The sequence below is a fragment of the Zootermopsis nevadensis genome, unplaced genomic scaffold, assembly GCF_977971745.1.
Source record: "Zootermopsis nevadensis isolate Lab colony 2312 unplaced genomic scaffold, Znev_1.0 Znev_ptg000053l, whole genome shotgun sequence".
Classification (NCBI taxonomy): domain Eukaryota; kingdom Metazoa; phylum Arthropoda; class Insecta; order Blattodea; family Termopsidae; genus Zootermopsis; species Zootermopsis nevadensis.
Genome location: NW_028259185.1, coordinates 157,213 through 181,460, shown reverse-complemented (window position 1 = coordinate 181,460; position 24,248 = coordinate 157,213). Strand labels below are relative to the sequence as shown.

Here is a 24,248-nt window from a genome sequence, read left to right as displayed (position 1 = left end):
AGTCGATAATCAAGATTGCGGTCTGCTGCTTCTGGAGCAGTGATAATGCGACTGGCTTGATATTTTTTGATTTCTTTGTTGTGAAGCGTTATTTGTTTACTCGGCATTGTTGTGTTTCTATACCAACACAACAATGCAGAGTATAAACAAATATCTGTTGACATTGTTGATTGATGACGACGAAATCACAAATTTTTATAGTAAAAATAAAAAAAAGATATTTCAGCTACCACAGACCCATCTTAAGCGTAACTAATTCAGGTTAAATAAGCAAAGTCTTAATCAAACTTATCTCAATTGTACAGCATGTATGAAGGGAATATTTAGAATAAAGCCAATATATAAACTTCCTTTCCGTAAAGACGTATTTACGTCAAATTCTCCGGAACCGTGGTTCCACTATCACTTTCATTTTTTTTTTTTGGTGGGGGGGGGGGGGTCTACTCGGTCGTGACTCTGCGTATGCACTTTCGGTGCCCACAACGAAGCTGAAAGCCAGGGCTGGGGCTCCGACGTGCTGGGAGTGGTGACGAACTCCTGTAATCCAACTACTTAGAGGCTAAGTGTTGAGAAATGACTTGAGGTTGGGAGTTCTGGTGTTCTGTGTCCCACAGCTAAGCTCGGTATCAATATGGACACCCTGGGGGGAGCCCGGGGTGGCCAGGTTGTTTAAGGAGGGGTGGATCGGGCCAGAGAGGAAACTCACCCGTATGATGCTGTAATGGGATCGCGCATGAAGACTGGGAGCTGCTTTAGAGCAGACCGGAAGTCACCTGTGATCGGAGCTACCGGCACCTGTACTACGACAACCCCGGCCCTGGGATCTTTTTTTTTTTTGGGGGGGGGGAGGATGAGCCATGTCTCATGGCTCGAGTAGCCTATCTGCTCTCTCGAAGTTCTTTGGAGTCGGCGGCTTCGAGACCCAGATGAGACAGCAGGGCAGACAGTCTGTGTGTGTGTGTGTCCGCCGGGCAGAGAACGACTCAGCTTGGAGACAGATAGGTCTGATATTTTTTGGGTTGTAACCCCCTACCGGAGCCTGAGCCTTGGGAGTTTGTTCTCCTTTTGAATTTATATATATTTTTATTAAATATCCCTTGTTGTTTAATCGGGGGTTCATTTATTAAGTTTTTTGGCTTAACCGCTATTACCATCCCACAACCGTACCACCTCCCGGCCTGGGATAATTTGGTCCAGTCACGAGAGCCAGTAGGGCTGAATTGCCACCTCACAGATTTTGCAATTATGGAGAAGAATGTTCATTCCAAATTAAAACAAATATATTCTGCAGAGAACTTGTGAGACCTACTGATGTTTTAATACTCCAATTTATATGATGAACTATCATTATTTATAAATTAACAATCATTCCATTTATTTAACTATTTCCATGCATAATTTATCAAATTTAACTTTAAATTCACATAATCTGTATGTATGCTTTTTAACCTATGAAAAAGCATTTTTTAAATATATATCATAATAGAAAATTTCAAAGCCTAACTCCACTAATCAAACATAAAAATGAAAACTAAAAACTAAAAGGTAGATTTCCTGTTCCACATTCTAATAAATATGAAATCTGAATATTTTTCAAACATGGCCACTCTCCAGCAATAAAACTTGGTTTCTGGAGACCACAGCCCAAAATTGGAAGAAATCTGTACAATATTTATGACAATGGAAATAAAACAATTATATCAATTATTTATTTTAATCCGTCTGATCACAATATAATTTTATTTAAAATTTATTATAATTAAGATAATAAAATATCATTCATATTCCTTATCGATTGATCGATTTACATTTCGGAACAAACAAACAAACAAAACAATTACTTCTTTAAAACAGGGAAGGAAAACCCTGACAGAAAACCAAGGGTTGAAGGGGCTGCATAGGAAAAGAGAAACCAATCCTTCTAAGGGAAAGAACCCGGAATAAAAACTTCTGGAGGACTATGGGGGTTGGACATCGGGCTAAGAACCCAATTCTGGAAGAAGCTGACACACTGAAAGGGCCGTAGTGGTAAAGAAGAAGAAGAAGGACATGTAATGAATATCGAAACTTTCATTAGGTTTGTACGTCTTCCTCCTCTGTGTGTGTGTGTGCGTGTGCGCGCGCGCTTGGGTGTGTGTGTGGCGTGTGGGGCGTCTGGGGCGTGGTGTGGGGGTGGTGTCTTGTCGTGTGGTGTGGTGTGGTGTGGTGTGGTGTGGTGTGCAGTCGTGTAGTGTCGTGTCGTGTGGTGTGCTGACGTGTCGCGTGGTGTGTCGTCTCGTGTGGCGTCGTCTCGTGTGGCGTCGTCTCGTGTGGCGTCGTCTCGTGTGGCGTCGTCTCGTGTGGCGTCCTCTCGTGTGGCGTCGTGTCGTGTGGCGTCGTGTCGTGTGGCGTCGTCTCGTGTGGCGTCGTCTCGTGTCGTGTGGTGTCGGCCCACACCACAGTACACCACACGACACGACAGCACACGACGACACGACACGACGCGACACGACTGCAGAACACACCACACAACACACCAAACCACACGATACAACACGACAGGACACCAGGCCCCACACGCCCCACGCCCCACGCCACATACACACACCCAAACGCTCGCGCGCGCACGCAGACACACACAAAGGAAGAATACATACAAACAAAATGAAAGTTTCGAATTTCTTCATTACATGTGCGCTTCTGCTCCAACCTCTTCTTCTCTAGCACTACGGCCCTTTCAGTGTGTGAGCTTCTTCCAGAATTGGGTTGGTAGTCCGATGTGCACCCCCCCCCCCCGTCCTCCATAAGTTTTTATTCCGGGTTCTTTCCCTTAGAAGGACTGGTTTCTCTATCCCTATGCAGCCCCTTCTACCCTTGGTTTTCTGTCAGGGTTTTCCTTCCCTTAGCCTTTGGGGATTCCTCCCCTACCCACAAGGCAGTGGGGTCACTGAGCTCATGTGGTATTTGATGGGTGTAGCCTGCCACCAGCTACACTCCCACGCTCTCCGGTCTTGCCGCCTCGGTCCGGGACTGCCCCTTATTCGCAGCTAACCCTCATATCACTATCCGCCACCTGTCGCCCGCCCAGTACCTGAGGCTCGCCCTGGATTACGACTGAAATAAACAAACACGACGTTACGGATACGGATCCTACACATCTCCGTTACACTTTTTCGCCGAATGACCCTTCCGTGTAGACGTATTTACGTCAAAATCATTGCTTTATATTATGGAACTCTTAAGGTTCATTGTCGTGTTCAGATCATCCACCTACCTAAAGTCAATTGAATCTGTTAAATTTTGTGCGGTACATGTCTTAACCATCTCATACTCCTTGAATTAATCACTCTAAAATGTTAAATTGAATCATAAGTATGAAGTTCCCCATTGAGTAAGAAACTAAACTAACCCCCCCCCCCCCCAAAGGGGTGGTTAGTTTTGTGTCTTATCCAAGTGTTTTAACCCTTGAATGCGCAGTATGACTTGAATGAGTATTCTTATCAGTATCAGATTACCTTGTTGGTGTTAGTACGTCTTCTCTCACTTTTCTTCATTTCTTAAATAGTTTTCTGTCGCTGTTCGGAGACGATGTGCTGCTTGTAGAGCAGTGATCATGCGACTGGCTTGGTATTTGTTTATTTATTACGTTATTTGTTTACTCGGCATTGTTGTGTTTCTATACCAACACAACAATGCAGAGTATAAACAAATATCTGTTGCCATTGTTTGAAGACGTCACCTTCTGTCACCGGGATCTAAAAGACACACAATTGAAAATATATAAATCACTTTTATATTACTGTTAATTAAATTAAGCAATGAAGCTATAACACACCCATCACAGTTTCTAGAGTTCACCTCAGTGAACAATACAAAACACATACGGATGTGTTCAAGGTCGTATTTTTCTGTGTTCATTGTACACGTTTTTCAGATTCTGTAATACTACAGATTCAGAAATATAAGATATGAAATGTTGACAGAGGAACTACGGTTCCGGAGAATCTGACGTAAATACGTCTCTATAATGTAATGTAATGTAATAATTCTTACATAAGATAAGTACCTGTGATATTCTAAAACGTTTTTACCAGCACAAAATTATCTATTCTACGACGCACTTATTCTACAGCCGATTCACAGCTCAGTTCTTTCCGCAATAACGAAAGCGGATTGTTGACGGCAGTAATGTAACACAACAATGCCGAGTAAACAGATCACGTAGCAATTAGTTTCTTAGGTAACATAACCATTGTTATGTTACCTGGGAAACGTCAAACTTCATTGATATGTTACCTGGGAAACGTCAAACTTCATTGATATGTTACCTGGAAAACGTCAAACTTCATTGATATGTTACCTGGGAAACGTCATCTGTTTATCAACAAATAAACAACAATGGTTACCTACATAGTTACCTTACATTACATTACATTACATTCTTCTACCACAGACCCATCTTAAGCGTAACTAATTCAAGTTAAATAAGCAATGTCTTAATCAAACTTTACTCGATTGTAAAGCAAGTGTGACGTATTTACGTCAAATTATCCGGAACCATGGTTCCACTGACAACTTTTTACATGCAAAACAAATTAATTAGAATAATGGCCGGTGTCAAAAGCATTGTATCTTGTAGAAAATTATTTCGTAAATTTAATATACTTCCACTTGCAAGTGAATTTATACTCTGCTGTCTATCATGTGTGGTGGAAAACTTAGATAAATTTAAAAGAAATACAGATGTACATAATTTAAATACAAGATGGAAACGTGATCTCTATGTGCCAAATCCTAACCTTACTAAATATCAAAAAGGAGTCTACTATACAGGTATCAAGTTGTTTAATAATCTTCCAACAGTTAAAAGTCTAAGTTATTATATAAAGGTATAAGCCTGCATTGAAATATTACCTCTTCACTCACTCTTACTATTCCGTAGATGCTTTCATCTCTGCTGAACATTTTTAAGCTTTATGTATAGCTATAATCTATACGTAAAGCAAGTTTTGCATTTCTTTTTAAAATTTAGAATTCTGAGGTTTTTGTATATTAATTTGTTAAAATCTTGAGTAAGAAACTAAACTAACCCCCCCCCCCCCCTTCGGAGGGTTTTTTTTGTGTCTTACTCAAGTCTTTTAACCCCTTCCTTTCATTGTATTTATCGCCTAAATATAATTTAAACACAGAGGCGTCAGTTTTCGTAAGCAGTTTGACTTGAATGAGTATTATTATCAGTATCAGATTACCTTCTCTCACTTTTCTCCATTTCTTAAATAGTTTTCTGTCGCTGTTCGGAGACGATGTGCTGCTTGTAGAGCAGTGATAATGCGACTGGCTTGGTATTTTTTGATTTCTTTGTTGTGAAGCGTTATTTGTTTACTCGGCATTGTTGTGTTTCTATACCAACACAACAATGCAGAGTATAAACAAATATCTGTTGACATTGTTTGAAGACGTCATTTCCTGAAGGCAACGAAAATCACAAATTTTTATAGTAGAAGACTAGAGCAGGGCGCTCCTTCCGGAGCGCGTTCTCTAATCTGATATTCTACGTCTTTACGTCGCTGTTCTTGTTCAGTCAACTTTCTACGTCCATCCCCACCCTTGCAAATCTTCGTCTTAAAATCGATCATAATAGTTTTCGTAATCGTAATATATCGAATGAGGATCAGTTTACCTTGTGAAGTTGTTGGAGTTGGTACTTCAAATACTTGATGACGTCTTCTTTCGCTTTTCTGATGTTTTAAGCCAACTGTCAGTCGATAATCAAGATTGCGGTCTGCTGCTTCTGGAGCAGTGATAATGCGACTGGCTTGATATTTTTTGATTTCTTTGTTGTGAAGCGTTATTTGTTTACTCGGCATTGTTGTGTTTCTATACCAACACAACAATGCAGAGTATAAACAAATATCTGTTGACATTGTTGATTGATGACGACGAAATCACAAATTTTTATAGTAAAAATAAAAAAAAGATATTTCAGCTACCACAGACCCATCTTAAGCGTAACTAATTCAGGTTAAATAAGCAAAGTCTTAATCAAACTTATCTCAATTGTACAGCATGTATGAAGGGAATATTTAGAATAAAGCCAATATATAAACTTCCTTTCCGTAAAGACGTATTTACGTCAAATTCTCCGGAACCGTGGTTCCACTATCACTTTCATTTTTTTTTTTGTGGGGGTGGGGGGGTTGTCTACTCGGTCGTGACTCTGCGTATGCACTTTCGGTGCCCACAACGAAGCTGAAAGCCAGGGCTGGGGCTCCGACGTGCTGGGAGTGGTGACGAACTCCTGTAATCCAACTACTTAGAGGCTAAGTGTTGAGAAATGACTTGAGGTTGGGAGTTCTGGTGTTCTGTGTCCCACAGCTAAGCTCGGTATCAATATGGACACCCTGGGGGGAGCCCGGGGTGGCCAGGTTGTTTAAGGAGGGGTGGATCGGGCCAGAGAGGAAACTCACCCGTATGATGCTGTAATGGGATCGCGCATGAAGACTGGGAGCTGCTTTAGAGCAGACCGGAAGTCACCTGTGATCGGAGCTACCGGCACCTGTACTACGACAACCCCGGCCCTGGGATCTTTTTTTTTTTTGGGGGGGGGAGGATGAGCCATGTCTCATGGCTCGAGTAGCCTATCTGCTCTCTCGAAGTTCTTTGGAGTCGGCGGCTTCGAGACCCAGATGAGACAGCAGGGCAGACAGTCTGTGTGTGTGTGTGTCCGCCGGGCAGAGAACGACTCAGCTTGGAGACAGATAGGTCTGATATTTTTTGGGTTGTAACCCCCTACCGGAGCCTGAGCCTTGGGAGTTTGTTCTCCTTTTGAATTTATATATATTTTTATTAAATATCCCTTGTTGTTTAATCGGGGGTTCATTTATTAAGTTTTTTGGCTTAACCGCTATTACCATCCCACAACCGTACCACCTCCCGGCCTGGGATAATTTGGTCCAGTCACGAGAGCCAGTAGGGCTGAATTGCCACCTCACAGATTTTGCAATTATGGAGAAGAATGTTCATTCCAAATTAAAACAAATATATTCTGCAGAGAACTTGTGAGACCTACTGATGTTTTAATACTCCAATTTATATGATGAACTATCATTATTTATAAATTAACAATCATTCCATTTATTTAACTATTTCCATGCATAATTTATCAAATTTAACTTTAAATTCACATAATCTGTATGTATGCTTTTTAACCTATGAAAAAGCATTTTTTAAATATATATCATAATAGAAAATTTCAAAGCCTAACTCCACTAATCAAACATAAAAATGAAAACTAAAAACTAAAAGGTAGATTTCCTGTTCCACATTCTAATAAATATGAAATCTGAATATTCTTCAAACATGGCCACTCTCCAGCAATAAAACTTGGTTTCTGGAGACCACAGCCCAAAATTGGAAGAAATCTGTACAATATTTATGACAATGGAAATAAAACAATTATATCAATTATTTATTTTAATCCGTCTGATCACAATATAATTTTATTTAAAATTTATTATAATTAAGATAATAAAATATCATTCATATTCCTTATCGATTGATCGATTTACATTTCGGAACAAACAAACAAACAAAACAATTACTTCTTTAAAACAGGGAAGGAAAACCCTGACAGAAAACCAAGGGTTGAAGGGGCTGCATAGGAAAAGAGAAACCAATCCTTCTAAGGGAAAGAACCCGGAATAAAAACTTCTGGAGGACTATGGGGGTTGGACATCGGGCTAAGAACCCAATTCTGGAAGAAGCTGACACACTGAAAGGGCCGTAGTGGTAAAGAAGAAGAAGAAGGACATGTAATGAATATCGAAACTTTCATTAGGTTTGTACGTCTTCCTCCTCTGTGTGTGTGTGTGCGTGTGCGCGCGCGCTTGGGTGTGTGTGTGGCGTGTGGGGCGTCTGGGGCGTGGTGTGGGGGTGGTGTCTTGTCGTGTGGTGTGGTGTGGTGTGGTGTGGTGTGGTGTGCAGTCGTGTAGTGTCGTGTCGTGTGGTGTGCTGACGTGTCGCGTGGTGTGTCGTCTCGTGTGGCGTCGTCTCGTGTGGCGTCGTCTCGTGTGGCGTCGTCTCGTGTGGCGTCGTCTCGTGTGGCGTCCTCTCGTGTGGCGTCGTGTCGTGTGGCGTCGTGTCGTGTGGCGTCGTCTCGTGTGGCGTCGTCTCGTGTCGTGTGGTGTCGGCCCACACCACAGTACACCACACGACACGACAGCACACGACGACACGACACGACGCGACACGACTGCAGAACACACCACACAACACACCAAACCACACGATACAACACGACAGGACACCAGGCCCCACACGCCCCACGCCCCACGCCACATACACACACCCAAACGCTCGCGCGCGCACGCAGACACACACAAAGGAAGAATACATACAAACAAAATGAAAGTTTCGAATTTCTTCATTACATGTGCGCTTCTGCTCCAACCTCTTCTTCTCTAGCACTACGGCCCTTTCAGTGTGTGAGCTTCTTCCAGAATTGGGTTGGTAGTCCGATGTGCACCCCCCCCCCCCGTCCTCCATAAGTTTTTATTCCGGGTTCTTTCCCTTAGAAGGACTGGTTTCTCTATCCCTATGCAGCCCCTTCTACCCTTGGTTTTCTGTCAGGGTTTTCCTTCCCTTAGCCTTTGGGGATTCCTCCCCTACCCACAAGGCAGTGGGGTCACTGAGCTCATGTGGTATTTGATGGGTGTAGCCTGCCACCAGCTACACTCCCACGCTCTCCGGTCTTGCCGCCTCGGTCCGGGACTGCCCCTTATTCGCAGCTAACCCTCATATCACTATCCGCCACCTGTCGCCCGCCCAGTACCTGAGGCTCGCCCTGGATTACGACTGAAATAAACAAACACGACGTTACGGATACGGATCCTACACATCTCCGTTACACTTTTTCGCCGAATGACCCTTCCGTGTAGACGTATTTACGTCAAAATCATTGCTTTATATTATGGAACTCTTAAGGTTCATTGTCGTGTTCAGATCATCCACCTACCTAAAGTCAATTGAATCTGTTAAATTTTGTGCGGTACATGTCTTAACCATCTCATACTCCTTGAATTAATCACTCTAAAATGTTAAATTGAATCATAAGTATGAAGTTCCCCATTGAGTAAGAAACTAAACTAACCCCCCCCCCCCCAAAGGGGTGGTTAGTTTTGTGTCTTATCCAAGTGTTTTAACCCTTGAATGCGCAGTATGACTTGAATGAGTATTCTTATCAGTATCAGATTACCTTGTTGGTGTTAGTACGTCTTCTCTCACTTTTCTTCATTTCTTAAATAGTTTTCTGTCGCTGTTCGGAGACGATGTGCTGCTTGTAGAGCAGTGATCATGCGACTGGCTTGGTATTTGTTTATTTATTACGTTATTTGTTTACTCGGCATTGTTGTGTTTCTATACCAACACAACAATGCAGAGTATAAACAAATATCTGTTGCCATTGTTTGAAGACGTCACCTTCTGTCACCGGGATCTAAAAGACACACAATTGAAAATATATAAATCACTTTTATATTACTGTTAATTAAATTAAGCAATGAAGCTATAACACACCCATCACAGTTTCTAGAGTTCACCTCAGTGAACAATACAAAACACATACGGATGTGTTCAAGGTCGTATTTTTCTGTGTTCATTGTACACGTTTTTCAGATTCTGTAATACTACAGATTCAGAAATATAAGATATGAAATGTTGACAGAGGAACTACGGTTCCGGAGAATCTGACGTAAATACGTCTCTATAATGTAATGTAATGTAATAATTCTTACATAAGATAAGTACCTGTGATATTCTAAAACGTTTTTACCAGCACAAAATTATCTATTCTACGACGCACTTATTCTACAGCCGATTCACAGCTCAGTTCTTTCCGCAATAACGAAAGCGGATTGTTGACGGCAGTAATGTAACACAACAATGCCGAGTAAACAGATCACGTAGCAATTAGTTTCTTAGGTAACATAACCATTGTTATGTTACCTGGGAAACGTCAAACTTCATTGATATGTTACCTGGGAAACGTCAAACTTCATTGATATGTTACCTGGAAAACGTCAAACTTCATTGATATGTTACCTGGGAAACGTCATCTGTTTATCAACAAATAAACAACAATGGTTACCTACATAGTTACCTTACATTACATTACATTACATTCATCTACCACAGACCCATCTTAAGCGTAACTAATTCAAGTTAAATAAGCAATGTCTTAATCAAACTTTACTCGATTGTAAAGCAAGTGTGACGTATTTACGTCAAATTATCCGGAACCATGGTTCCACTGACAACTTTTTACATGCAAAACAAATTAATTAGAATAATGGCCGGTGTCAAAAGCAGGGTATCTTGTAGAAAATTATTTCGTAAATTTAATATACTTCCACTTGCAAGTGAATTTATACTCTGCTGTCTATCATGTGTGGTGGAAAACTTAGATAAATTTAAAAGAAATACAGATGTACATAATTTAAATACAAGATGGAAACGTGATCTCTATGTGCCAAATCCTAACCTTACTAAATATCAAAAAGGAGTCTACTATACAGGTATCAAGTTGTTTAATAATCTTCCAACAGTTAAAAGTCTAAGTTATTATATAAAGGTATAAGCCTGCATTGAAATATTACCTCTTCACTCACTCTTACTATTCCGTAGATGCTTTCATCTCTGCTGAACATTTTTAAGCTTTATGTATAGCTATAATCTATACGTAAAGCAAGTTTTGCATTTCTTTTTAAAATTTAAAATTCTGAGGTTTTTGTATATTAATTTGTTAAAATCTTGAGTAAGAAACTAAACTAACCCCCCCCCCTTCGGAGGGTTTTTTTTGTGTCTTACTCAAGTCTTTTAACCCCTTCCTTTCATTGTATTTATCGCCTAAATATAATTTAAACACAGAGGCGTCAGTTTTCGTAAGCAGTTTGACTTGAATGAGTATTATTATCAGTATCAGATTACCTTCTCTCACTTTTCTCCATTTCTTAAATAGTTTTCTGTCGCTGTTCGGAGACGATGTGCTGCTTGTAGAGCAGTGATAATGCGACTGGCTTGGTATTTTTTGATTTCTTTGTTGTGAAGCGTTATTTGTTTACTCGGCATTGTTGTGTTTCTATACCAACACAACAATGCAGAGTATAAACAAATATCTGTTGACATTGTTTGAAGACGTCATTTCCTGAAGGCAACGAAAATCACAAATTTTTATAGTAGAAGACTAGAGCAGGGCGCTCCTTCCGGAGCGCGTTCTCTAATCTGATATTCTACGTCTTTACGTCGCTGTTCTTGTTCAGTCAACTTTCTACGTCCATCCCCACCCTTGCAAATCTTCGTCTTAAAATCGATCATAATAGTTTTCGTAATCGTAATATATCGAATGAGGATCAGTTTACCTTGTGAAGTTGTTGGAGTTGGTACTTCAAATACTTGATGACGTCTTCTTTCGCTTTTCTGATGTTTTAAGCCAACTGTCAGTCGATAATCAAGATTGCGGTCTGCTGCTTCTGGAGCAGTGATAATGCGACTGGTTTGATATTTTTTGATTTCTTTGTTGTGAAGCGTTATTTGTTTACTCGGCATTGTTGTGTTTCTATACCAACACAACAATGCAGAGTATAAACAAATATCTGTTGACATTGTTGATTGATGACGACGAAATCACAAATTTTTATAGTAAAAATAAAAAAAAGATATTTCAGCTACCACAGACCCATCTTAAGCGTAACTAATTCAGGTTAAATAAGCAAAGTCTTAATCAAACTTATCTCAATTGTACAGCATGTATGAAGGGAATATTTAGAATAAAGCCAATATATAAACTTCCTTTCCGTAAAGACGTATTTACGTCAAATTCTCCGGAACCGTGGTTCCACTATCACTTTCATTTTTTTTTTTGTGGGGGTGGGGGGGTTGTCTACTCGGTCGTGACTCTGCGTATGCACTTTCGGTGCCCACAACGAAGCTGAAAGCCAGGGCTGGGGCTCCGACGTGCTGGGAGTGGTGACGAACTCCTGTAATCCAACTACTTAGAGGCTAAGTGTTGAGAAATGACTTGAGGTTGGGAGTTCTGGTGTTCTGTGTCCCACAGCTAAGCTCGGTATCAATATGGACACCCTGGGGGGAGCCCGGGGTGGCCAGGTTGTTTAAGGAGGGGTGGATCGGGCCAGAGAGGAAACTCACCCGTATGATGCTGTAATGGGATCGCGCATGAAGACTGGGAGCTGCTTTAGAGCAGACCGGAAGTCACCTGTGATCGGAGCTACCGGCACCTGTACTACGACAACCCCGGCCCTGGGATCTTTTTTTTTTGGGGGGGGGGGGGAGGATGAGCCATGTCTCATGGCTCGAGTAGCCTATCTGCTCTCTCGAAGTTCTTTGGAGTCGGCGGCTTCGAGACCCAGATGAGACAGCAGGGCAGACAGTCTGTGTGTGTGTGTGTCCGCCGGGCAGAGAACGACTCAGCTTGGAGACAGATAGGTCTGATATTTTTTGGGTTGTAACCCCCTACCGGAGCCTGAGCCTTGGGAGTTTGTTCTCCTTTTGAATTTATATATATTTTTATTAAATATCCCTTGTTGTTTAATCGGGGGTTCATTTATTAAGTTTTTTGGCTTAACCGCTATTACCATCCCACAACCGTACCACCTCCCGGCCTGGGATAATTTGGTCCAGTCACGAGAGCCAGTAGGGCTGAATTGCCACCTCACAGATTTTGCAATTATGGAGAAGAATGTTCATTCCAAATTAAAACAAATATATTCTGCAGAGAACTTGTGAGACCTACTGATGTTTTAATACTCCAATTTATATGATGAACTATCATTATTTATAAATTAACAATCATTCCATTTATTTAACTATTTCCATGCATAATTTATCAAATTTAACTTTAAATTCACATAATCTGTATGTATGCTTTTTAACCTATGAAAAAGCATTTTTTAAATATATATCATAATAGAAAATTTCAAAGCCTAACTCCACTAATCAAACATAAAAATGAAAACTAAAAACTAAAAGGTAGATTTCCTGTTCCACATTCTAATAAATATGAAATCTGAATATTCTTCAAACATGGCCACTCTCCAGCAATAAAACTTGGTTTCTGGAGACCACAGCCCAAAATTGGAAGAAATCTGTACAATATTTATGACAATGGAAATAAAACAATTATATCAATTATTTATTTTAATCCGTCTGATCACAATATAATTTTATTTAAAATTTATTATAATTAAGATAATAAAATATCATTCATATTCCTTATCGATTGATCGATTTACATTTCGGAACAAACAAACAAACAAAACAATTACTTCTTTAAAACAGGGAAGGAAGACCCTGACAGAAAACCAAGGGTTGAAGGGGCTGCATAGGAAAAGAGAAACCAATCCTTCTAAGGGAAAGAACCCGGAATAAAAACTTCTGGAGGACTATGGGGGTTGGACATCGGGCTAAGAACCCAATTCTGGAAGAAGCTGACACACTGAAAGGGCCGTAGTGGTAAAGAAGAAGAAGAAGGACATGTAATGAATATCGAAACTTTCATTAGGTTTGTACGTCTTCCTCCTCTGTGTGTGTGTGTGCGTGTGCGCGCGCGCTTGGGTGTGTGTGTGGCGTGTGGGGCGTCTGGGGCGTGGTGTGGGGGTGGTGTCTTGTCGTGTGGTGTGGTGTGGTGTGGTGTGGTGTGGTGTGCAGTCGTGTGGTGTCGTGTCGTGTGGTGTGCTGACGTGTCGCGTGGTGTGTCGTCTCGTGTGGCGTCGTCTCGTGTGGCGTCGTCTCGTGTGGCGTCGTCTCGTGTGGCGTCGTCTCGTGTGGCGTCGTCTCGTGTGGCGTCCTCTCGTGTGGCGTCGTGTCGTGTGGCGTCCTGTCGTGTGGCGTCGTGTCGTGTGGCGTCGTCTCGTGTGGCGTCGTCTCGTGTGGCGTCGTCTCGTGTCGTGTGGTGTCGGCCCACACCACAGTACACCACACGACACGACAGCACACGACGACACGACACGACGCGACACGACTGCAGAACACACCACACAACACACCAAACCACACGATACAACACGACAGGACACCAGGCCCCACACGCCCCACGCCCCACGCCACATACACACACCCAAACGCTCGCGCGCGCACGCAGACACACACAAAGGAAGAATACATACAAACAAAATGAAAGTTTCGAATTTCTTCATTACATGTGCGCTTCTGCTCCAACCTCTTCTTCTCTAGCACTACGGCCCTTTCAGTGTGTGAGCTTCTTCCAGAATTGGGTTGGTAGTCCGATGTGCACCCCCCCACCGTCCTCCATAAGTTTTTATTCCGGGTTCTTTCCCTTAGAAGGACTGGTTTCTCTATCCCTATGCAGCCCCTTCTACCCTTGGTTTTCTGTCAGGGTTTTCCTTCCCTTAGCCTTTGGGGATTCCTCCCCTACCCACAAGGCAGTGGGGGCACTGAGCTCATGTGGTATTTGATGGGTGTAGCCTGCCACCAGCTACACTCCCACGCTCTCCGGTCTTGCCGCCTCGGTCCGGGACTGCCCCTTATTCGCAGCTAACCCTCATATCACTATCCGCCACCTGTCCCCCGCCCAGTACCTGAGGCTCGCCCTGGATTACGACTGAAATAAACAAACACGACGTTACGGATACGGATCCTACACATCTCCGTTACACTTTTTCGCCGAATGACCCTTCCGTGTAGACGTATTTACGTCAAAATCATTGCTTTATATTATGGAACTCTTAAGGTTCATTGTCGTGTTCAGATCATCCACCTACCTAAAGTCAATTGAATCTGTTAAATTTTGTGCGGTACATGTCTCAACCATCTCATACTCCTTGAATTAATCACTCTAAAATGTTAAATTGAATCATAAGTATGAAGTTCCCCATTGAGTAAGAAACTAAACTAACCCCCCCCAAAGGGTGGTTAGTTTTGTGTCTTATCCAAGTGTTTTAACCCTTGAATGCGCAGTATGACTTGAATGAGTATTCTTATCAGTATCAGATTACCTTGTTGGTGTTAGTACGTCTTCTCTCACTATTCTTCATTTCTTAAATAGTTTTCTGTCGCTGTTCGGAGACGATGTGCTGCTTGTAGAGCAGTGATCATGCGACTGGCTTGGTATTTGTTTATTTGTTACGTTATTTGTTTACTCGGCATTGTTGTGTTTCTATACCAACACAACAATGCAGAGTATAAACAAATATCTGTTGCCATTGTTTGAAGACGTCACCTTCTGTCACCGGGATCTAAAAGACACACAATTGAAAATATATAAATCACTTTTATATTACTGTTAATTAAATTAAGCAATGAAGCTATAACACACCCATCACAGTTTCTAGAGTTCACCTCAGTGAACAATACAAAACACATACGGATGTGTTCAAGGTCGTATTTTTCTGTGTTCATTGTACACGTTTTTCAGATTCTGTAATACTACAGATTCAGAAATATAAGATATGAAATGTTGACAGAGGAACTACGGTTCCGGAGAATCTGACGTAAATACGTCTCTATAATGTAATGTAATGTAATAATTCTTACATAAGATAAGTACCTGTGATATTCTAAAACGTTTTTACCAGCACAAAATTATCTATTCTACGACGCACTTATTCTACAGCCGATTCACAGCTCAGTTCTTTCCGCAATAACGAAAGCGGATTGTTGACGGCAGTAATGTAACACAACAATGCCGAGTAAACAGATCACGTAGCAATTAGTTTCTTAGGTAACATAACCATTGTTATGTTACCTGGGAAACGTCAAACTTCATTGATATGTTACCTGGGAAACGTCAAACTTCATTGATATGTTACCTGGAAAACGTCAAACTTCATTGATATGTTACCTGGGAAACGTCATCTGTTTATCAACAAATAAACAACAATGGTTACCTACATAGTTACCTTACATTACATTACATTACATTCATCTACCACAGACCCATCTTAAGCGTAACTAATTCAAGTTAAATAAGCAATGTCTTAATCAAACTTTACTCGATTGTAAAGCAAGTGTGACGTATTTACGTCAAATTATCCGGAACCATGGTTCCACTGACAACTTTTTACATGCAAAACAAATTAATTAGAATAATGGCCGGTGTCAAAAGCAGGGTATCTTGTAGAAAATTATTTCGTAAATTTAATATACTTCCACTTGCAAGTGAATTTATACTCTGCTGTCTATCATGTGTGGTGGAAAACTTAGATAAATTTAAAAGAAATACAGATGTACATAATTTAAATACAAGATGGAAACGTGATCTCTATGTGCCAAATCCTAACCTTACTAAATATCAAAAAGGAGTCTACTATACAGGTATCAAGTTGTTTAATAATCTTCCAACAGTTAAAAGTCTAAGTTATTATATAAAGGTATAAGCCTGCATTGAAATATTACCTCTTCACTCACTCTTACTATTCCGTAGATGCTTTCATCTCTGCTGAACATTTTTAAGCTTTATGTATAGCTATAATCTATACGTAAAGCAAGTTTTGCATTTCTTTTTAAAATTTAGAATTCTGAGGTTTTTGTATATTAATTTGTTAAAATCTTGAGTAAGAAACTAAACTAACCCCCCCCCCCCCTTTCGGAGGGTTTTTTTTGTGTCTTACTCAAGTCTTTTAACCCCTTCCTTTCATTGTATTTATCGCCTAAATATAATTTAAACACAGAGGCGTCAGTGTTCGTAAGCAGTTTGACTTGAATGAGTATTATTATCAGTATCAGATTACCTTCTCTCACTTTTCTCCATTTCTTAAATAGTTTTCTGTCGCTGTTCGGAGACGATGTGCTGCTTGTAGAGCAGTGATAATGCGACTGGCTTGGTATTTTTTGATTTCTTTGTTGTGAAGCGTTATTTGTTTACTCGGCATTGTTGTGTTTCTATACCAACACAACAATGCAGAGTATAAACAAATATCTGTTGACATTGTTTGAAGACGTCATTTCCTGAAGGCAACGAAAATCACAAATTTTTATAGTAGAAGACTAGAGCAGGGCGCTCCTTCCGGAGCGCGTTCTCTAATCTGATATTCTACGTCTTTACGTCGCTGTTCTTGTTCAGTCAACTTTCTACGTCCATCCCCACCCTTGCAAATCTTCGTCTTAAAATCGATCATAATAGTTTTCGTAATCGTAATACATCGAATGAGGATCAGTTTACCTTGTGAAGTTGTTGGAGTTGGTACTTCAAATACTTGATGACGTCTTCTTTCGCTTTTCTGATGTTTTAAGCCAACTGTCAGTCGATAATCAAGATTGCGGTCTGCTGCTTCTGGAGCAGTGATAATGCGACTGGCTTGATATTTTTTGATTTCTTTGTTGTGAAGCGTTATTTGTTTACTCGGCATTGTTGTGTTTCTATACCAACACAACAATGCAGAGTATAAACAAATATCTGTTGACATTGTTGATTGATGACGACGAAATCACAAATTTTTATAGTAAAAATAAAAAAAAGATATTTCAGCTACCACAGACCCATCTTAAGCGTAACTAATTCAGGTTAAATAAGCAAAGTCTTAATCAAACTTATCTCAATTGTACAGCATGTATGAAGGGAATATTTAGAATAAAGCCAATATATAAACTTCCTTTCCGTAAAGACGTATTTACGTCAAATTCTCCGGAACCGTGGTTCCACTATCACTTTCATTTTTTTTTGTGGGGGGGGGGGGGTTGTCTACTCGGTCGTGACTCTGCGTATGCACTTTCGGTGCCCACAACGAAGCTGAAAGCCAGGGCTGGGGCTCCGACGTGCTGGGAGTGGTGACGAACTCCTGTAATCCAACTACTTAGAGGCTAAGTGTTGAGAAATGACTTGAGGTTGGGAGTTCTGGTGTTCTGTGTCCCACAGCTAAGCTCGGTATCAATATGGACACCCTGGGGGGAGCCCGGGGTGGCCAGGTTGTTTAAGGAGGGGTGGATCGGGCCAGAGAGGAAACTCACCCGTATGATGCTGTAATGGGATCGCGCATGAAGACTGGGAGCTGCTTTAGAGCAGACCGGAAGTCACCTGTGATCGGAGCTACCGGCACCTGTACTACGACAACCCCGGCCCTGGGATCTTTTTTTTTTTTGGGGGGGGGAGGATGAGCCATGTCTCATGGCTCGAGTAGCCTATCTGCTCTCTCGAAGTTCTTTGGAGTCGGCGGCTTCGAGACCCAGATGAGACAGCAGGGCAGACAGTCTGTGTGTGTGTGTGTCCGCCGGGCAGAGAACGACTCAGCTTGGAGACAGATAGGTCTGATATTTTTTGGGTTGTAACCCCCTACCGGAGCCTGAGCCTTGGGAGTTTGTTCTCCTTTTGAATTTATATATATTTTTATTAAATATCCCTTGTTGTTTAATCGGGGGTTCATTTATTAAGTTTTTTGGCTTAACCGCTATTACCATCCCACAACCGTACCACCTCCCGGCCTGGGATAATTTGGTCCAGTCACGAGAGCCAGTAGGGCTGAATTGCCACCTCACAGATTTTGCAATTATGGAGAAGAATGTTCATTCCAAATTAAAACAAATATATTCTGCAGAGAACTTCTGAGACCTACTGATGTTTTAATACTCCAATTTATATGATGAACTATCATTATTTATAAATTAACAATCATTCCATTTATTTAACTATTTCCATGCATAATTTATCAAATTTAACTTTAAATTCACATAATCTGTATGTATGCTTTTTAACCTATGAAAAAGCATTTTTTAAATATATATCATAATAGAAAATTTCAAAGCCTAACTCCACTAATCAAACATAAAAATGAAAACTAAAAACTAAAAGGTAGATTTCCTGTTCCACATTCTAATAAATATGAAATCTGAATATTCTTCAAACATGGCCACTCTCCAGCAATAAAACTTGGTTTCTGGAGATCACAGCCCAAAATTGGAAGAAATCTGTACAATATTTATGACAATGGAAATAAAACAATTATATCAATTATTTATTTTAATCCGTCTGATCACAATATAATTTTATTTAAAATTTATTATAATTAAGATAATAAAATATCATTCATGTTCCTTATCGATTGATCGATTTACATTTCGGAACAAACAAACAAACAAAACAATTACTTCTTTAAAACAGGGAAGGAAAACCCTGACAGAAAACCAAGGGTTGAAGGGGCTGCATAGGAAAAGAGAAACCAATCCTTCTAAGGGAAAGAACCCGGAATAAAAACTTCTGGAGGACTATGGGGGTTGGACATCGGGCTAAGAACCCAATTCTGGAAGAAGCTGACACACTGAAAGGGCCGTAGTGGTAAAGAAGAAGAAGAAGGACATGTAATGAATATCGAAACTTTCATTAGGTTTGTACGTCTTCCTCCTCTGTGTGTGTGTGTGCGTGTGCGCGCGCGCTTGGGTGTGTGTGTGGCGTGTGGGGCGTCTGGGGCGTGGTGTGGGGGTGGTGTCTTGTCGTGTGGTGTGGTGTGCAGTCGTGTAGTGTCGTGTCGTGTGGTGTGCTGACGTGTCGCGTGGTGTGTCGTCTCGTGTGGCGTCGTCTCGTGTGGCGTCGTCTCGTGTGGCGTCGTCTCGTGTGGCGTCCTCTCGTGTGGCGTCGTGTCGTGTGGCGTCGTCTCGTGTGGCGTCGTCTCGTGTCGTGTGGTGTCGGCCCACACCACAGTACACCACACGACACGACAGCACACGACGACACGACACGACGCGACACGACTGCAGAACACACCACACAACACACCAAACCACACGATACAACACGACAGGACACCAGGCCCCACACGCCCCACGCCCCACGCCACATACACACACCCAAACGCTCGCGCGCGCACGCAGACACACACAAAGGAAGAATACATACAAACAAAATGAAAGTTTCGAATTTCTTCATTACATGTGCGCTTCTGCTCCAACCTCTTCTTCTCTAGCACTACGGCCCTTTCAGTGTGTGAGCTTCTTCCAGAATTGGGTTGGTAGTCCGATGTGCACCCCCCCCACCGTCCTCCATAAGTTTTTATTCCGGGTTCTTTCCCTTAGAAGGACTGGTTTCTCTATCCCTATGCAGCCCCTTCTACCCTTGGTTTTCTGTCAGGGTTTTCCTTCCCTTAGCCTTTGGGGATTCCTCCCCTACCCACAAGGCAGTGGGGGCACTGAGCTCATGTGGTATTTGATGGGTGTAGCCTGCCACCAGCTACACTCCCACGTTCTCCGGTCTTGCCGCCTCGGTCCGGGACTGCCCCTTATTCGCAGCTAACCCTCATATCACTATCCGCCACCTGTCGCCCGCCCAGTACCTGAGGCTCGCCCTGGATTACGACTGAAATAAACAAACACGACGTTACGGATACGGATCCTACACATCTCCGTTACACTTTTTCGCCGAATGACCCTTCCGTGTAGACGTATTTACGTCAAAATCATTGCTTTATATTATGGAACTCTTAAGGTTCATTGTCGTGTTCAGATCATCCACCTACCTAAAGTCAATTGAATCTGTTAAATTTTGTGCGGTACATGTCTCAACCATCTCATACTCCTTGAATTAATCACTCTAAAATGTTAAATTGAATCATAAGTATGAAGTTCCCCATTGAGTAAGAAACTAAACTAACCCCCCCCCCAAAGGGTGGTTAGTTTTGTGTCTTATCCAAGTGTTTTAACCCTTGAATGCGCAGTATGACTTGAATGAGTATTATTATCAGTATCAGATTACCTTGTTGGTGTCAGTACGTCTTCTCTCACTTTTCTCCATTTCTTAAATAGTTTTCTGTCGCTGTTCGGAGACGATGTGCTGCTTGTAGAGCAGTGATCATGCGACTGGCTTCGTATTTGTTTATTTATTACGTTATTTGTTTACTCGGCATTGTTGTGTTTCTATACCAACACAACAATGCAGAGTATAAACAAATATCTGTTGACATTGTTTGAAGACGTCACCTTCTGTCACCGGTATCTAAAAGACAGATACAATTGAAAATATATAAATCACTTTATATTACTGTTAATTAAATTAAGCAATGAAGCTATAACACACCCATCACAGTTTCTAGAGTTCACCTCAGTGAACAATACAAAACACATACGAATGTGTTCAAGGTCTAAAATTTGGGTTTGTATTTTTCTGTGTTCATTGTACACGATTTTCAGATTCCGTAATACTACAGATTCAGAAATATAAGTTATGAAATGTTGACAGATGAACCACGGTTCCGGAGAATCTGACGTAAATACGTCTCTATAATGTAATGTAATGTAATAATTCTTACATAAGATAAGTACCTGTGATATTCTAAAACGTTTTTACCAGCACAAAATTATCTATTCTACGACGCACTTATTCTACAGCCGATTCACAGCTCAGTTCTTTCCGCAATAACGAAAGCGGATTGTTGACGGCAGTAATGTAACACAACAATGCCGAGTAAACAGATCACGTAGCAATTAGTTTCTTAGGTAACATAACCATTGTTATGTTACCTGGGAAACGTCAAACTTCATTGATATGTTACCTGGGAAACGTCAAACTTCATTGATATGTTACCTGGAAAACGTCAAACTTCATTGATATGTTACCTGGGAAACGTCATCTGTTTATCAACAAATAAACAACAATGGTTACCTACATAGTTACCTTACATTACATTACATTACATTCTTCTACCACAGACCCATCTTAAGCGTAACTAATTCAAGTTAAATAAGCAATGTCTTAATCAAACTTTACTCGATTGTAAAGCAGGTGTGACGTATTTACGTCAAATTATCCGGAACCATGGTTCCACTGACAACTTTTTACATGCAAAACAAATTAATTAGAATAATGGCCGGTGTCAAAAGCAGGGTATCTTGTAGAAAATTATTTCGTAAATTTAATATACTTCCACTTGCAAGTGAATTTATACTCTGCTGTCTATCATGTGTGGTGGAAAACTTAGATAAATTTAAAAGAAATACAGATGTACATAATTTAAATACAAGATGGAAACGTGATCTCTATGTGCCAAATCCTAACCTTACTAAATATCAAAAAGGAGTCTACTATACAGGTATCAAGTTGTTTAATAATCTTCCAACAGTTAAAAGTCTAAGTTATTATATAAAGGTATAAGCCTGCATTGAAATATTACCTCTTCACTCACTCTTACTATTCCGTAGATGCTTTCATCTCTGCTGAACATTTTTAAGCTTTATGTATAGCTATAATCTATACGTAAAGCAAGTTTTGCATTTCTTTTTAAAATTTAAAATTCTGAGGTTTTTGTATATATTAATTTGTTAAAATCTTGAGTAAGAAACTAAACTAACCCCCCCCCCCACTTCGGAGGGTTTTTTTTGTGTCTTACTCAAGTCTTTTAACCCCTTCCTTTCATTGTATTTATCGCCTAAATATAATTTAAACACAGAGGCGTCAGTTTTCGTAAGCAGTTTGACTTGAATGAGTATTATTATCAGTATCAGATTACCTTCTCTCACTTTTCTCCATTTCTTAAATAGCTTTCTGTCGCTGTTCGGAGACGATGTGCTGCTTGTAGAGCAGTGATAATGCGACTGGCTTGGTATTTTTTGATTTCTTTGTTGTGAAGCGTTATTTGTTTACTCGGCATTGTTGTGTTTCTATACCAACACAACAATGCAGAGTATAAACAAATATCTGTTGACATTGTTTGAAGACGTCATTTCCTGAAGGCAACGAAAATCACAAATTTTTATAGTAGAAGACTAGAGCAGGGCGCTCCTTCCGGAGCGCGTTCTCTAATCTGATATTCTACGTCTTTACGTCGCTGTTCTTGTTCAGTCAACTTTCTACGTCCATCCCCACCCTTGCAAATCTTCGTCTTAAAATCGATCATAATAGTTTTCGTAATCGTAATATATCGAATGAGGATCAGTTTACCTTGTGAAGTTGTTGGAGTTGGTACTTCAAATACTTGATGACGTCTTCTTTCGCTTTTCTGATGTTTTAAGCCAACTGTCAGTCGATAATCAAGATTGCGGTCTGCTGCTTCTGGAGCAGTGATAATGCGACTGGCTTGATATTTTTTGATTTCTTTGTTGTGAAGCGTTATTTGTTTACTCGGCATTGTTGTGTTTCTATACCAACACAACAATGCAGAGTATAAACAAATATCTGTTGACATTGTTGATTGATGACGACGAAATCACAAATTTTTATAGTAAAAATAAAAAAAAGATATTTCAGCTACCACAGACCCATCTTAAGCGTAACTAATTCAGGTTAAATAAGCAAAGTCTTAATCAAACTTATCTCAATTGTACAGCATGTATGAAGGGAATATTTAGAATAAAGCCAATATATAAACTTCCTTTCCGTAAAGACGTATTTACGTCAAATTCTCCGGAACCGTGGTTCCACTATCACTTTCATTTTTTTTTGGGGGGGTGGGGGGGTTGTCTACTCGGTCGTGACTCTGCGTATGCACTTTCGGTGCCCACAACGAAGCTGAAAGCCAAAGCTGGGGCTCCGACGTGCTGGGAGTGGTGACGAACTCCTGTAATCCAACTACTTAGAGGCTAAGTGTTGAGAAATGACTTGAGGTTGGGAGTTCTGGTGTTCTGTGTCCCACAGCTAAGCTCGGTATCAATATGGACACCCTGGGGGGAGCCCGGGGTGGCCAGGTTGTTTAAGGAGGGGTGGATCGGGCCAGAGAGGAAACTCACCCGTATGATGCTGTAATGGGATCGCGCATGAAGACTGGGAGCTGCTTTAGAGCAGACCGGAAGTCACCTGTGATCGGAGCTACCGGCACCTGTACTACGACAACCCCGGCCCAGGGAGCATTTTTTGGAGGGGGGGGGAGGATGAGCCATGTCTCATGGCTCGAGTAGCCTATCTGCTCTCTCGAAGTTCTTTGGAGTCGGCGGCTTCGAGACCCAGATGAGACAGCAGGGCAGACAGTCTGTGTGTGTGTGTGTCCGCCGGGCAGAGAACGACTCAGCTTGGAGACAGATAGGTCTGATATTTTTTGGGTTGTAACCCCCTACCGGAGCCTGAGCCTTGGGAGTTTGTTCTCCTTTTGAATTTATATATATTTTTATTAAATATCCCTTGTTGTTTAATCGGGGGTTCATTTATTAAGTTTTTTGGCTTAACCGCTATTACCATCCCACAACCGTACCACCTCCCGGCCTGGGATAATTTGGTCCAGTCACGAGAGCCAGTAGGGCTGAATTGCCACCTCACAGATTTTGCAATTATGGAGAAGAATGTTCATTCCAAATTAAAACAAATATATTCTGCAGAGAACTTGTGAGAC

The 24,248-nt window shown here is 41.1% G+C and overlaps 5 pseudogenes; all 5 read left to right on the top strand.

Annotated features, from left to right (window-relative positions):
- The first annotated feature begins 516 nt into the window (after positions 1–516).
- Positions 517–777, top strand: LOC147871471 (signal recognition particle RNA; annotated as a pseudogene).
- Positions 778–6,256: 5,479 nt separating this feature from the next.
- LOC147871470 (signal recognition particle RNA) lies at positions 6,257–6,517 on the top strand (annotated as a pseudogene).
- A 5,473-nt stretch (positions 6,518–11,990) lies between these two features.
- Positions 11,991–12,251, top strand: LOC147871469 (signal recognition particle RNA; annotated as a pseudogene).
- A 5,514-nt stretch (positions 12,252–17,765) lies between these two features.
- On the top strand, positions 17,766–18,026 carry LOC147871468 (signal recognition particle RNA; annotated as a pseudogene).
- Positions 18,027–23,462: 5,436 nt separating this feature from the next.
- Positions 23,463–23,723, top strand: LOC147871467 (signal recognition particle RNA; annotated as a pseudogene).
- Positions 23,724–24,248: the final 525 nt, after the last annotated feature.